At 50.4% G+C, this 15,966-nt stretch overlaps 1 long non-coding RNA gene across 1 annotated transcript in view; it reads right to left on the bottom strand.

Annotated features, from left to right (window-relative positions):
* LOC124093667 (uncharacterized) overlaps positions 1-15,966 on the bottom strand; it is an 84,566-nt gene that overhangs the window by 34,177 nt on the left and 34,423 nt on the right. The window contains exon 3 of the long non-coding RNA XR_006852022.2: positions 4,159-4,273. This is a non-coding gene — a long non-coding RNA (uncharacterized LOC124093667). The remainder of the gene's footprint in view (positions 1-4,158; positions 4,274-15,966) is intronic.

Genomic DNA, 15,966 nt, shown 5'->3' with positions numbered 1-15,966 from the left:
CGCTCTGCCCTCCCCACATGTGGCCAGGAGGTCATAAAGAGAAGTCTCCAAGGAGACAGATAAAAGTTGTGCCAACATCTTGCCTGGGACGAACCGCGGCCGTCACCAGAGCACCCAGGGCCACCCCCGTCCTTGGAGGCAGGGAGGAGAGGTGCTGGGCACCGGGGATTCCCTTGGAGGACTTCGAGGTGGGCTCAGCTGGGGTTCAGCCTCCTCGTCACCCACTGCAGAGGCCTGAAGAGTAAGGATAGGGCCTCAGCGACCTGGGCTCTCTGGAGGGAGAGGCGAGCGCGGGCGCCACTCACATGTGCGATTCTTTGGCTTGAAATGAGCACGCTCTGCAGGGCAGGGGAGGGCAGGCCCAGTTGGTTCCCATTAAACTTGGTGGCTCCGTGCCGGCCCCAGCCGCATCCTGGAGGCCAGAGCCTCTGAGGAAGCCTGAGAATGTCCCCCGCTCCTCTGGCCACCGATGCAGGGGACCCCTGTGTCTCTAAAGGGCCTCAAGAGAAAGAAGTCTCCAGAAGTCTCCCTCCGGGTGGCTGGGCCTCCCATCTGCCCCCTTCTCCAAGGCCCCTAATTAGGTATTTACATGACAGACCAATTAAGTGGTTACAGGCTATTGGGTAATTAGTGACATTTTTAACATACATTTTCAACCACACAAAACCATGTTTACACAATGTCAAGGAACTGGCTTCAAACCACAGAAGGGAAAATCACTTCGCCGAGGCACAGGAGGGCTGGCCCCGGAGGGCAGAGGGCAGACATCTTCTCTTTGAAGCACCGGTCACCAGTTTGGTTGATCGGCTCTGGGGCCAGACAAATAGTTTTTCTGGCTGAGGACCTACTATGTGCCAGGCTCTGCCCTGGGGGGTTGGGAGTCTCCTGAAGGCGGTCTCAATTCCCAGGGGCAGGATGATATGTGTCGCATGAATCTTTGTCTGTGCATACATATGCTCAGTAATTCACTCAACAAACACTGGTTGAGGGCCCACTATGTACTATAAAGAGAAGGCAAGGCCTATTCTCTTGAAGATTCCTGATTCTGGATCCCCATGGGACTCTCGGCATCCTCATGCCGCCATGTCTGCCTCTTCTGAGTCTAGAATGTTCCATGCACTCCCTAGACTGAGAAGATTCAGAGAGGTGTGGATCTAGGTACTCCCCTAACCCCCAGTCCCCGCCTGGCTCTCTTGTGTTATTCTCCTCTTTCATTTATTCGTAAATACGCTGAGCTCCGATTCTGCATTAGTGAGCACTCGCTGGGTGCCAGGCTCCGTCAAAAGCTTTCTATGGATTATCTCATTTAATTCCCCAGCAACCATGTGGAGCCATCCCTCACACAGACCCTATTTTACAGAGAGAACAGAGGCTCAGAGAGGTTAAGTCACCTGCCAAGGTTCACACAGCCTAGTAATGAAGGAAGCAGAATTCAAGCACAAGGAAAACCTGAGCTTATAACTGCTTTACTAGGCTAATTTCCACGTCTACCGCGGGCCCTGGGGTATTGGAATGCCTCGGGAAATGATGGGCACAGTTGGAGCCACCAGCATCATTACTTATATTTTTAATTCTAAGCGTCTCTTACAGCAGGGTCCTATAGAGTCCTTTGTGATTCCATTCCCCGTTAGATCTTTTTTTCTAACTCATTATGCTTCCAACACAAAGACTTCACACAGTGGCGCCAAATAATCGTTGCATTGCGTTCATTGCCCTGTGCTCTGGACTTCCACACAGTGGGGTGGACAGAAGCCACGAGGGTCCCCACTTTCCAGACACGACATGGAGGCCCAGGATGAACCCCACTGGCTTAACCGTGCACGGCTGGTATTCAGGCTCAATGTCACTTCCGCTGTCTCCACCTAAGCCTACGTGTGCATCGCTGCAGCCACGCTGACTGAACAGTGATTGACTGACTGAGCGGGACCAGGCCCTCTCTGTCCCCTCCTGGGCTACCTGAGCTTTGCCTGGGACGAGGCTGAGCTCAGCTGTGCAGCAGAAGAGAGCTCGCAGAGCAAAGGCCAGCTGCAGAGTGGCACTGTCTGCCACCAGCCGGTCCCAGAGGACCCAGAAGCCATCGGCAGCCCACGAAAGTCTCCAGGTGAACCAGAAAAGCCACCAAACTCCTGAGCTACACAAGCAGTTACTGTTGCAACCACGGAGTTTGGAGTCATTTACTCAGTAGCAAAATCTGATACAGCCACGCAGCTCCTCAGGGATACATGTAAACCTCAATTCCGTGTCACTTCCTGCTTCTTGTTCTTCCATGTGCATCTTCCAAATTCTCACCAGAGACTCAAGTCCCAGAGCGTCCCTCAACAGTGCACGCAGCCCTGTGTGGCCCACCTGCTCAGACTCCTTAATCAAATCATCATGTGCCAGCCTCCCGAGCACACTTTTTTGCTAAGCTCCCATGGAGCCCCTGGATGGCATATGAACAGAGACCTTAAGTAATCAAAGGAACCAGCCACCCAAAGAACCCTTGGGAAGGAACCCAGAGAGAGGAAACAGCATGTGCAAAGGCCCTGAGGTGGGAACAGATGCAGATCGTTAAAGAAGTGGAGAAGTTAATGGTGAGCCGGAGGAGGAGAGGAGGAGGATGAAGTCAAAGGATGGAGGTGAAGTCGGAGATAGACACGGGCAAGGCCAGGAAGGCCCCGGGAAGAGTCTCAGCTCGTTCTGAGTTGTGTTGGGCCAGCAGATCGTTCCCGTCTGAGGAGCTCCTGAGCCCAAACGCATATGGTTGCCGGAGCGCCTTGGCCCCGTCTCTGCGGAGCATCCCTAGCCTCTTCCCATCCTGTATCAATTAGGCCACTGATTCCATCGCTCCTGACTTCAAAGGGGGGGAAACGGTGGAGAATTTACAAAGGACAATAAACCCAGCCCGTAGCAGACGGCAAGCCCATAAATTCTGACCGACCCTTCAACTGCCCAGCACACAGCCCTCCCCGCCTCGCCACCAAAGTTCCCCCTTCATCCACAGCCAGCACAATAAAAATAAAAAATAAAGCCCATTATGAATCCCACACCACCTGGGAGAAAGCCCGGGCCATAACATGAGCCTCGATGAAGCCATCTTATCTGGGATGACCAGGGAAACCGACGGTGACCATCGAGATGGGTGGCTGGTCCTGGATGTCCAAGGACTCCTGTCTTTACCTCGGCTTACCCCCTCCATGGCCTGGTGCAAATCCTCCCCTCTTCAGCCTCTGTGTCCCCTCTTTGAACCAATAGGTTTGGATAACCTATAAGGACCTCTCTGTCCTATACTTCTGGGTGGGTGCGGAGATGCTGTGCTTCTTAAGGACCCCTAAGAATTCCTGGGGCAAAAGGGGTCCTTGGAAGTATGTAGAGGCAGAGAATTTGCAGGTGGCCTTACGAATTGGTAGAACTTCTGCGGAGGATGGCTGGGTAGTATGCATGAAGAATCCATTAAAAAAATAAAAGAAGAAAAATGGCACCAACACTTAGATCTGGGAATGATCACACCGCAAACAGAGGTGTATTTCACCCAGTGCCTCAGGAGGCTGAGGCAGGAGGATCTCGAGTTCAAAGCCAGCTTCGGCAAAAGCAAGTCACTAAGCAACTCAGTGAGTCCCTGTCTCTAAATAAAATAAAAAATAGGGCTGGGGATGTGGCTCAGTGGTCAAGTGCCCCTGAGTTCAATCCTCAGTACCCCCCCCCAAAAAAAGGGTGCATTTCAGTGGTTCTCAATGCGAATCAATTTTGCCCCTTGCAAGGGACATTATTTGCCAAAATCTAGAGATATCAAAGGAGGTACCACTGGCACTCAGTAAGCCAAGACTAGGGGTGCCAATTATCATCCTACAACCCCCACAACCAAGAACCATTTAGCCCAAAATGTCAAGAATGCCAAGGTTGAAAAACCCTGGCACAGAAAAAGGACAGTCACCCCAATATTGTTTCCAGAGGTATAAAATAAAATTGAACCAAATGAAAAAAAATATACCTGAATGCAAAATTAAAGGGAATGAGTTAAATTATACGTGTTCAAACCTCATCTTTATGTAATTGGAGCCATTGTATAAAGACGAGCAGTTTTGTGACGGACACCCTGGGCTTGGAGCCCAGCCTGCATCCTGTTGGAATCTCACCTCAGCCCCTGGGGCCTGCATGATGGTGGGCAAGTGGGTTTACCTTCTGGGTCTCGGTTTCCTTGTCTGGAAAAGGGCCGTGAGAGTCACACTGCTATGGGGTCTCCGTGCATCAGGTGGGGAGAATCTTGCACGCTGTTCCAGTTCATCTCCGGCCCCTATGACAGGTGGTTTGCAACCCAAAGGAAAAAAAGAAAAAGAAAAGAAAAGAATGAATCACAGAAAAGCAACCTTACCCAATAAGCCCGCAGCCCTCTGTACGACAATCACTCAGTGACAGCCCCAGACAGGGACTTGTTTCCCATTCCTCTAGGGATGTCCTGGGCTGAGCGTCTCCTATGCATGATCTCATTTTAGCCCGATCACAACCCTAAAAGACAGATTGAAGCCTCATTCCTATTTCACAGATGAAGACACTGAGGTTCTGAGAAGTAAAAAAAAAAAAAAAAAAAATGCCCCAGATCTTTCATGGATAAGGCAGTGGGGGGCGGTGAGATTCCACACCAGCTCTATTTGATGCTTGAGGCCCAGCTCTGGAGGCCTGGGCGATGCTCCTGAGAGACTTATATTATGCAGCTATTGATGGGCTCTATTTATCAAAGTTTACCAAGCCATGTAGGGAGAGAGTGGCTAAGGTATCCCAGGTTTAGTCCTGAAAGTCCACCATCCTGGGAGACCCTTCAGTCCCAGGCAAGCTGGGATGGCTGGTCACCCTCCTGGGGGTCAAGGATCCAGAGGCACCCAGGCCTGATGAGGGAGAGTGTAAGAGTGTGAACGTGCAGCCCTTTTGGGGTTTGAAAGTTTCCCAGACCTGGAGAAAATGCAGCAACAGAGAAGTGGGGCAGGAGCCGTAGGCAAAGTGTCAAGACAACATGATTCTATCACAAATTCATGACTTAAACCTGATCTTTCTAGACCTTCTCTTATCCACTGAAACCAGATGGGATTCCATGACATTTCTCCGAAAGTCATCTATCTATCATCCCAGCTTCCGGCCTCTTGCCCATCCCTACATAAGGGTGGTTGGCTGCCCAGGTTTGGATGCCTGCTTCAACTTTCTGTCTGTGTGACCTTGGGTATGTTGGCTGACCTCTCTGAGCCTCAGTTTCCTCATCTGTAAAATGTGGCTAATAATGGGAACACTGCTCAATACTCGAAAACCATAATGGGACTTCGGCTGACTGAACATGTTCTGGAAATCTGGGTATGCATTCATTTCAGTCTGAAACACAGTATCCTTGACACCATGGTGAATGAAACCCTCGCGGCTCCTTCCTGCCTCCCGCACATGAAAAAGCCCAGATTCCGAATCCCAGCAAGTTAACAACTGAGTCCTTCTCTTCTGAAGTTGAGATTAAAGAGAGGAGAGGAGCAAAAAAATAAAAGTGGCTGTGCTCTCTGCAGCTCGCAAGCCAAGACACACACCCCGGGCCGTGGAGCCCGCCATAAATCCATCTTTGGTGAGGGCTCTTCCCAGCTGGCGTGGGGGCCCTTTGGAATATGCGATATCCCCCCACAACTGGCTGTAATTACCAGCCAGATAATTACCCGGCCGACCCACTTCCCTCCAGTACCTCTCAGGCCCAGCAAGCAGGGATCAGCATAAGAGGGAGCGAAAAAAGAGGCTTCAGCCTTCCCGTGAGCCTCCTGGCCTCCTCCCTTGGCCAGCCTCCGGAGGGCCCTGCCAGAATCGCTCCCCCCGGGGACCGGCCGGGTTGCCGGCCCGAGTGTGCCAATGCCTTAAATTGTTTTATGTTTTTTTGTCTCTATGAATTAGAAGCCGTTCGGAGAAGGCCACCCACAGAACGGAGCGCAGTTCTCCTCTGTCCCAGATGGATGGGAGAGGATTGCCGCTGGTCTTTTCATCCTTTTTCTCCCCCCTTAAGAAAGTATGGACTTCTGTTGTCGTTTCCTGTGAAATGGCTGATGCATTTGGAGCCAGTGAGTTCTCACAGTGGGAAGGGTGTAAGGAGCACAGTCTTCTGGGGGTAGAGGGACCGTCCCCTCTGTTAACATCCTCACCAGGGCAGCTGAGACCTGGCCCAGAATCTCCTGCACAAGGACCTGGCTAAGGGCCACCTTTGGAAGCAAGGATGTGCTGGCTGCAGAACCTGGAGAGAGAGACGCAGGCTCAGATGGTGGCTGCACCACCTGAGCTCCTCCCAGATCCCCCACCACGTCACCTCAGGGGGCCTCTGTTTGGCCACCATTCCAATGGCTGGCGCAGCAGGTGGGTCCTGGAGGAACTAACCCGGGTGAGACCTCTGTGCCTTCCTCTCACCACCCGGACATGTCAGTCAGTCTCTGCACCCCGGGTTTTCCGCCTGCAGAACGGGTGGTATGAGGGCCCTGGCTCACGGGGTGTTGGGATTGCTGGCGGTGGTGTCTGGCATACCCTGGCGCCTCTGCGCACCCGGTATATGTCACCTAGAGTCCCAAGTTACATGGTTCCCCGAGCCTTGGTTTGCACAAGTTTAAAATGGGGATCCCTTAGGGAGTCGTGAGAACTAACCTAATCCCGTCTGCATGTAGCGAGCACCAACTGCAGAATGCATGTTCCTGGGTCAGAATGCGCCACGCAGTCTACACACATTGCCTTGCGGGATCTGGAGAGTAATCGGAGAGTTCGGCATTTTGGGATTAATTAAAAAAAAAAAAAAAAAACTGAGCCTCAGATCAAATAAAATCCTGGTTCAAACTTTCCCCAGGTGTGTGTCTCCGTAGCTGAGGACGTACCAGAGCTCACTGAGGCCTTCCTGCTTTGTCTGCCTTCTGCACTCACTGAAAACTGGTCTAATTGGGTTTCCGTGCCTCAGGGTGGGGACAGCCACAAGAGCAGAGGGCTTGTGAGCCGAAAGAACACCAAGCGAGCGTCGCACTCACCAGCTGTGCCTGAGCTCTACCTCAGGCTTGTGGAAATTTGTTGAAGGTGCATCAAGTTTCTGGGGTATATTGACTCCATGACAGAACTGTCAGCAGCACTGTCACCACCACCACCATCATCTCAGCCATCATCACCGCTACCTCCACCATGACCACCCCCTCCACCATCACCACCACCACCATCATCACCACCTCTACCATTATCATCTCCACCACCATCACCACCACCATCACCACCACCTCCACTATCACCACCACCACCTCTGACATTATCATCTCTTCCACCATCACTACCATCACCACCAACACCACCACCACCACCACCACCTCCATCACCACCACCTCTACCATTATCACCTCTACCACCATCATCACCACCATCACTACCATCATCACCACCATTTCCACCATTATCATCTCCACCACCACCACCACGTCTACCATTATCACCTCTACCATCATCATTACCACCATCATCACCATCACCATCATCACCACCATCACTACCATCATCACCACTACCATTAATTACTATCATCACCACCATCACCACCACTATCACCACCACTTCCACCACCACTTCCACCACCACCACCACCATCACCACCACCTCTACCATTATCACCTCTACCACCATCACTACCATCATCACCATCATCACTACCACCTCCACCACCACCACTACCATCACCACCACCACTACCATCACCACCACCAATACCATCACCACCACCACTACCATCACCACCGCCACTACCATCACCACCACCACTACCATCACCACCGCCACTACCATCACCACCACCTCTACCATTATCTCCACCACCTTCACTACCACCTCTACCATTATCATCTCCACCACCACCATCACCACCACCTCCACCTCAACCACCACCACCATCACTACTACCACCATTGTTACCTCTACTACCATCACTACCATCATCATCTCCACTACCATTACCATGACCACCACCACCACCTCCACCACTACCACTGCCATCACCATCACCATCATCACCACCACCTCCACATTATCATCTCCACCACCATCTCTACCACCATCACCACCATCATCACCACTACCATGACCACCCACAATTAGCACCACCTCCACCATTACCAGCTCCACCATCATCACCACCACCACCACCACCATCAGCACCATGACCACCACCATAATCAGCACCATCTTCACCATTATCACCTCCACCATCAGCACCACTACCACTACCATGATCATCACCACCATCACCATCACCCTCTCATGACCACTTTACCTTCAGCAAACCCACCATCAGTCCCACCATCTCCACAACTTCCACCTTCACCACCACTACCACTAATGTTATCTCCACTTCAGAGGGTCTTAGCTGAGAGAGATTCCAAACTTCAGACACAGGAAAGCATTTAGTTGAGAAGTACGGCGATCGGGTGTATCAGCAGAAGTCCTGAGATGAAACGGTGCATGACCCCATACACAGTCTCCCTAGGCACTGAGCTTTTCCTCAACAAACCCAGCTGCCTTTCTAGCCTCTGAAGCAGAGTTTCAGCTCAACCAGATGCAAGTTAAAAAGAAGGAGATAACAGATACTACTCAGAAGGATGGTCACAGCAGGATGTCCCCAGGAAGAACATGAGTCTTAGAGTCGGACAGACGTGATTTTGAATCCAGCTCTACCCAAAACAAGCTAAGAAACCCTGATCAAGAGCCAAACCCATTCTAAACGGTTCCCTCCAGGTGCTGAGTTGATTTCCCTAGAATCACAAAGCCCAGTGTGAGCACAAACAGGTGGTAAGAAAATGGAGAAAACTCAACATTTGATCCATCTTCCTCCCTCCCCGCATGGGGAAGAGCCTCCTGCTGTCCCTCCAGGGCTTTGCTAACTAGAGGTACAAAGAACCTGGGTAAAAGAGGCCAAAGCCACCCAGGGGAGATCAATCAGTGCCCTCCCCCACGAGTTTCCACCTGTCAATGGCAAACGGAAAAAGAAAAATGTTCGCACACTCCTCGTGTAGACGAGTATTCATATTCAGTGCCAAGGACGTTCTAGGATTCTGCGCTGCCGTCTGTATTGATGGGTATTAAAGGTTCTCTTTTGCAGTGACTCACCCCCCCCCCCGCACCCTGTCCCCTCCTTCCCCTGCGGGCTGGAAGGCTGCAGGCGATTGTTAGCCAGTGTGGGTCCTTCTGCTTCTAGAGGGTGGGCTCTTCCTCTGCTGGACCCCGGGACAGGGTCGGGATGGGTCACTGTTGATGCTGAGCCTGAGGAAGAGGGAGAATTCCACTGTGTGGAAGGAAGGATGGAGGAGAGAGGGGCTGGGGCTAAGCAGGGCAAGAGCTGGGTGGGGGGAGGAAGAAGTGGGGGGCAAACCCTGCAGGGGGGGGGCTGAGGCTAAGGAGGACTCATTAACCCCGAGAAGCTAGGGAGAGTTGGGGTGGAAGAGACCTGGGGAGGTGAGAAGGAGAAGAAAGGATTCTGGGCCTTAGGAACTCGTCCTTATTGATGTCATCTGAGAACCTAAGTGAAGAATAGGGTGCACGGAGGACGGGCCCAGGGAGAGGCTGTGCAGATTGCATTTCTTTGAACGCTTCTCCCCAGCACCGAAACTCTTGTGCCACATTTTTTTTTTAACCCAGTTGCACCCTTCAGACCTGGCAGCCATTGCAGAGAGCAATTTTTTAAATATCACCTTAGATTGGCAACCCTACGTTGGTCTCCCCACCAGCTTTAGAATTCCTCTGTTTGTGACAATCCAAGGTTTGAGAAGCACTGATGTGGACACAAAGCTATTTTTCTCTGGGGGAATCATTTCTTGTATTCAAGATCCAAGGGGGGTGTCTCTTCCTAGAAGAAAATGGAGGGTAAACCACCTTCTGAGTTTGATTAAAAGAAAGGCTCTCTTACTGATTTTCAAGAGCTGATTATTGGCCTACGAAAGCCCTCAGGATTCCAGGCTTGGGGATGATGGAAATGAAAATCAACATTGAATGTTTGGAGTAACTTCTACAGCGCAGGCAGAGGCTGGGTCCTTTGGAGGCAGGAGAGGAGGTCATTAGTCTTTTGTGAAGGAGAAGTTATGGATTGACAGAATATGGTCAGGGAAGGTCAAAGACGGCTCCCAGACCTTTATCCTGAAGTTCCGAGTTGGCTGTGGGGCATTCCTGAAGCTAAGGAAGACTACAGGAGGAGAAAACTAGGAGAATGGTCGCGGGGCGGAGGGGATGAGATGAATTTCCACCTGCAGAATCCCAGGACCTGGGGGAGACCCAAGTGCTCTCCCAGACACTTCAGGAGAGACATGGAGCAAGAGGTTTGGATTTAGACACGGACCCCACAGACCTTCCCAGACATTGACCTTCACTTTGCATGGATCCCAACCCAGCCCAGCATCTCGCTAACCTCACGTCATCTTCAAGGGTCCTTCTTCAGCTCCGGTCATGAACTCTCCCTACACCATGTGGAGGACTACAACAACCAGAACCCACGTCTCTCCAGGACCCACAGTTTTAAAGCAGCTTTGAGTTCTGACAGAGAGCCAGTGCACACCCGATTAGGCAAAAAAAGAAGTGGCAACAGGTCTGACACCTGGGAGAGGAAAGAGGGAAAGAAGGAGGACTGGGTAGGAGGAGTTTCAGATGGCAGGGAGGCTCCAGGAAACTGTAGGCAAGGCCAGTGGGAGGCCGAGAGCAAAGGCTGCCCGTTAGAAGAGGCCCACTGTGGGTAGACAGGGCCTTCCCTGCTCCACAAATCCCGCCATGCGCAGATGCTGGTGGGGCTGAGAGCAGCCCCGGGAGAGTGTGGCTTTCGGGTGTGGACACTGCAGAGTGGCAGCAGATGGAGATTTCCAACTACATGCTGCTCATGGGGCCCCAGGGGCTGAGAGAGGAGCTTCAGGCATGGCTGGATCCAGAGTTCAATTTAGAATATGTCACTAGAAATGTGTCATTAAGGCTATCCTGCCTCTTCTTCTTCTTCTTCCCCCTCTTCTTTTCTTCTCCTCCCCTCCTGTTCTTTCCCATCCTCCTCCTCCTCCTCCTTTCTCTTCCATTCCTCTTCTCTCCTTCTCTCCACCTTCATCTCCACACCCATCTCTATCTGCAATTCTTCTTTCCTCTGTGATGGTATCACTGGAGCCCAGTTGACGTAAAAACCAAAGGTGTCCCTCAACAACGCCAAGCGTGGGCGATCCCCAGAGAAGCTCCTCACGTCCAAGGAAGGAAATTTGTTCTCCCTCAACATCTGTCTTGATTTCAGCAAAAGATGAACATGCCCACCTTTGCACCCATCCACCACACCGGAGAGGAGGAGGTGCTGTGAGTAGCCGGGTTGAGTAGTGGAGGAGAGGAAGCGGTCCCTGAATCAAAGTCCCATGAGGTAACATGGAGAATAAGTGGCTGGCCCAGAAGGCAAGGCAGCCAATAAAAATAGCAGACATCCACTACTGGCCTTCGGGAAAGTGGGAACCACTCAGAAGGCTGAGAAGGGAATCCCCAGTGCAGGCTGGCTGGTCATCATTTTATTTCATGGACCACAAGTTGAAGGTTAGTTTGGCCCCAAATACTAAAGTTGGATTATGGCAGGCATTGGGTTAGGAATAAGGGGGATTTAAAAGTTGTCAAAATAAAGCTAATTCTATTTTCTTGGAATCAAAAGAAATGGATGTCAGTAAGAAATGGTAGGAAGGCAGAGGAAACTGAAATCTCAACTCTGATAATAGTGATCATCATTTCCACGTGACATTGTTTCCAGATTAACAGCCCGGGGCCATGGGATTCATTCCAGCTCTGCACCCTCTGGTGGCATGTCTCAGTTTGGGGTTGCTATGATACCAGAGGCTGGGGTGGCTTAGAGACACCACAAGTTCATTTCTCACCGTTCTGGAGGCTGGAAGTCCAAGGTCCAAGGGCTGTAGATTCGGTGTCTGCTGAGAGCCTGCTCCTGGTTCCTGGGTAACTGTCCTCTATCCTATGATTGATGCAAAAAGCAAGGCCACTCTCTGAGGCCTCTTTTATATGCGCACACATGTCGGTCATGAGGGCCCCGCCCACTCATGATGTAACCACCTCCCCCAAGGCCCTGCCTCCCAATGACAGCACATTGGAGCTTAGGATTTCCACATAGGCATTTTGGGGAGGGGAACATGAATATTCAATGTGAAACACCGCAGGACCTTGAGTGACAGTCTCTTTGCTTCCTGGCATCAAAATGTTGGTCATCAGATTATGAGAAGTTGCGGAGACTGAGAAAGCAAAGCACCCAAGTGCCTGGGAGCACTTGGAGCACAGTGCCTGGGACTCAGTAAATACTCAACACAATGGAGTCCAATATCATCCAACCTGACAGATGCCACATGCCAAGGCGACCATTGGCCTCCTGACCCAAACACCCATCAGTCATTCCAGGAAGCCAGAAAAAACCTTTGCTTCCTAATCCAATAATCCCATGAAACCCTAAGAGGGGAAGAAAGTGTTCCAAGCCCAAAAGCTATTTTTGGAGACAAAACACCATCCCATTTTTTGCAGAAGAGAAAGGGGCTGGGGCAGAGAGCGGCTGTCCTTGTTATCCTGTGCCTCAGTGAACCGTGCCTGGGGCAGGTTCCATGAGATCAAGGAGAGGTTTCCACATCCAGAACACAAAGCACCTTTGCAATTGTCCTGGATTTATTGCATCTCAGCGGGTGACTTCTGGATAAAGAAGTCCAACCACAATCCGAGCACCCACATTTCTGCTCACGCAAGGGATGGCCACAGGCCTGGAGGGGAGCAAGGGGCCCAGCGATGGCTCCTGTGCCCTCCTCTTAACCTGATCCTCCTCTTGCGGCCACAGAAACGGTTCAAAATTCTTCAAAAATCCTTCACATCAGGTTTAGCTTCTCCCATCTAGTAGAAGCCCTTCTGATTCATCTACATAATATTTGGAGGCATAAATTTCAAATAAGAATGCAAATATACAAAAGAATTCTTCTTTGGAGATCACGGTTTGCAGGCTTACCAGCTGCCAGGTGCAGGAAAGCCCTGGATCTCTCTTTGGTCAGGTGAAATAAAGCAAATGGCAAACAGGAAGGTGGCACAGGTGGGAGGAACTTTGGCACTTTTAACTTGAGCAGGTGGATAGTAAATGTCCCAGGTAGCTTCTGCACAGGGCAAGACCTGACATGCTCAGTCCAGCTCCTTCATGTAATATGAGTGAATTAAAGAGTTAGTGTGGCCACTAAAAAGAAGTTAGGGCAGGGCACAGTGGCGCACACCTATAATCCAGATGCTTGGGAGGCTGAGGCAGGAGGATCGCAAGTTCAAAGCCAGCCTCAGCAAAAGCAAGGTGCTCAGCAACTCAGTGAGACTCTGTCTCTAAATAAAATACAGAATAGGGCTGGGGATGGGGCTCAGTGGCTGAGGGTCCCTGAGTTAAATCCCTGGTACAAAAAATAAATAAATAAATAAGTCTGTCAAGACAACATTCTCTAAGCTCTCTGCATTAAAATACAATTTGAATAATTTCAACAATTATTGGGTGATTATGTCAGACAACGCACCTCACTGAACCCAAGCAGCAGGAAATAACTCCCGGGTCCCCATTTCTAAATGAGGAAAGTGAGACTCCAAAAACAGCAGCAAAATGACTGATGTACCCATTCCCAGCTTTACGTACACAACGGAAGTGGCTGCCTATGTGACAAAAAGGTAACCACAAGAACGGACATAGAATTTTTATTCAGAATAACCAAACCCCCGGGATGGTACAGATACTACCGAGAGAAACCTGATGCATGGTGGCATTGGCACAGCATGAAATATTATGCCAAAATAAAGATTCAATAACTGTATGGGGCCCAGGGTGGATCAATCTCGTGATGTGTTGAGTGAAAGAGGCCAGATACCAAAAAATATATTCCATCTGGGTCCATTCTTGAGAATTTCAAGGACAGGCAAGACTAATCAAGAGAAGATGGAAGTCAAGGTAGCGATGACCTCTGCAGGGGGCGAGGGGGAGGGTGGATATAGATGGGGAAGCAGCAGCAGGGAATATTATGGGATGCTATATTTTGACCTTGGTGGGGGTTATGCACACAGACCCACTGGACATTTGTGTACCTTATGCGCTTCACTTTCTATGTGTCATGCCTAAATAAATTTTCAAGGAAGGGAGGGAGGGAAGAGAGAGAAGGAAGGGAAGAGAGAGAGAGAGAGAAGAGAGCAGAAAGACTTGCGTGGAGTCCCATGGCTGGCAAAGGGCAGAGATGGAATCTGACCCCAAGTTCACCTGGATCCAGAGTGCGCCTTAACCACTGGGCTACACTGCCCGTCGCTGGGATTATGTCAAGCAAACATTTGCTGATGGTGTGTCTCTTTATGAAGACAGACCCATTAGCTCCCCGGCACTCAGGTTTCAGATCCTGGTGGATTCCCTATGGTGTTTCCGGCCACCCCTTCCGATATTGCTCGTGGTTCTCGATGAGGAAGATTAAGCCATGGCGAGGATATAATGTGCTTCTACGGCAGGCTGAAGTTTCGTGGTGAGTCTGGCCTCTCGTTCTCAGGCCATTGACGAGGGAACATGGACATGAAAGACCAGAGACAGGTATTGATCCTTGTTCATTATTTAAATGCATATGGCGGCAGGCAGCTCTGCTCAATAAAACCAGAGACGTCTGAAGCCTGAGTGATGGCCCTGGCCATCACCCCTGTGGGCTCCTCGTGGAGCCCGAGACTCAGTTTCCCCAACTGAAAAACTGGGAATTGTTGATAGGCTCACCTGGCCAAACCAGATGGCTCGAGGGACTATGTTGGTCACACTTAGCATGTAGATGGGTACTTTGATATTTGTATCAGTGGGTTGGTGGCAGCATCCTGTAATTGATCTCCTAAGTTTAATTTTAAAAACAGGGTATCAAAAATATTGTGGGTTTTTTTGTTGTTGTTGTTGTTGTTGTTTGTTTGTTTTTTAGAGTTTTAGGCTGTTCAGAGAATTAGCATGGGGGTTAGGAATCCCAACCCTGGAAAGACAAGCTTTGTTTTTAGCTGTGATCTGCTGCTTCTCAAAGCTGTAAGCTTAGGAAGATGACTTTTCCTTCCTGAACCTCAGTTTCCTCTTCTAAAATGAGAGATGATATTCCCATAGACCTCCTAGGGCTGCGGTAAGTCAGAGTGAATGAGTTCACAGGGTTAGTTAGCTCAGTGCCCGGCTCAGGCTGATCTTTCACCAAGTTACACCATCATTTCAATATGAATAATGGTTAGGATAACACCTGGCATGATGACTAGAACAACTGGTTTTGTGGACTCTAGCATTTCAATTAATCCAGGAGCCAAGATTTATCTTCAGGTTTGCATCATATTTAAGTAAAAATCGATTCCAAAGCAGCTCACGGTGACTTTTCACAAATCTCCTAATCTTTCCAGTTCTGCATGTTCCCACCCAGCCTGAGGGAGCAGAGGGTTTATGGTGGCTCTCTGAGTGCTGGACCTCGGATTCTGCGGCCAGTTCCTGAACCTGGGGTGCTAGAATTGCAGAGCAGATTTCTGGCCTTGTATTCCTACAGCGACTCCATGGATGGAGAGGAGGGTTAAAGAAGAGAGCTCTGGAACCAGTCAATGAGTCTCCTAACTACAGGCTTACCCCCGATGCTTAGGGAAGTTAGTCTTGTCCAAGTGGACAGGGTGGTCTCAGGGGTTAAGTCTCATTCATTCATTCCATTCATTCCATATGCATTTGAACACTTCTCAATCCAGGGTGGCTGTATGTGTCCATTCTCCTGTAAGTAAATTCCGGGGAGTGCCAGGAGGCCCCCGTGAACCACCCACATCCCACAAGCACTAAGCACAAGCACCTGAGCTTCCTTGTCCCCACTGTGTAAGAAAACCCTACCTCCTCCTGCAGATCAGGGCCAAGAATTCATCTCAGGGTGGTAACTTCTTTTCTTTCTGGCTGGTTTCTGGACCCCCAAAAGTCCAAAGCACCCAGAA

Source organism: Marmota monax, unplaced genomic scaffold (genome assembly GCF_021218885.2).
Source record: "Marmota monax isolate L192 unplaced genomic scaffold, Marmota_monax_Labrador192_F-V1.1 WCK01_AAM20220418_F8-fsc00092, whole genome shotgun sequence".
NCBI lineage: Eukaryota > Metazoa > Chordata > Mammalia > Rodentia > Sciuridae > Marmota > Marmota monax.
This window is presented reverse-complemented; position numbering and strand designations above follow the sequence as displayed.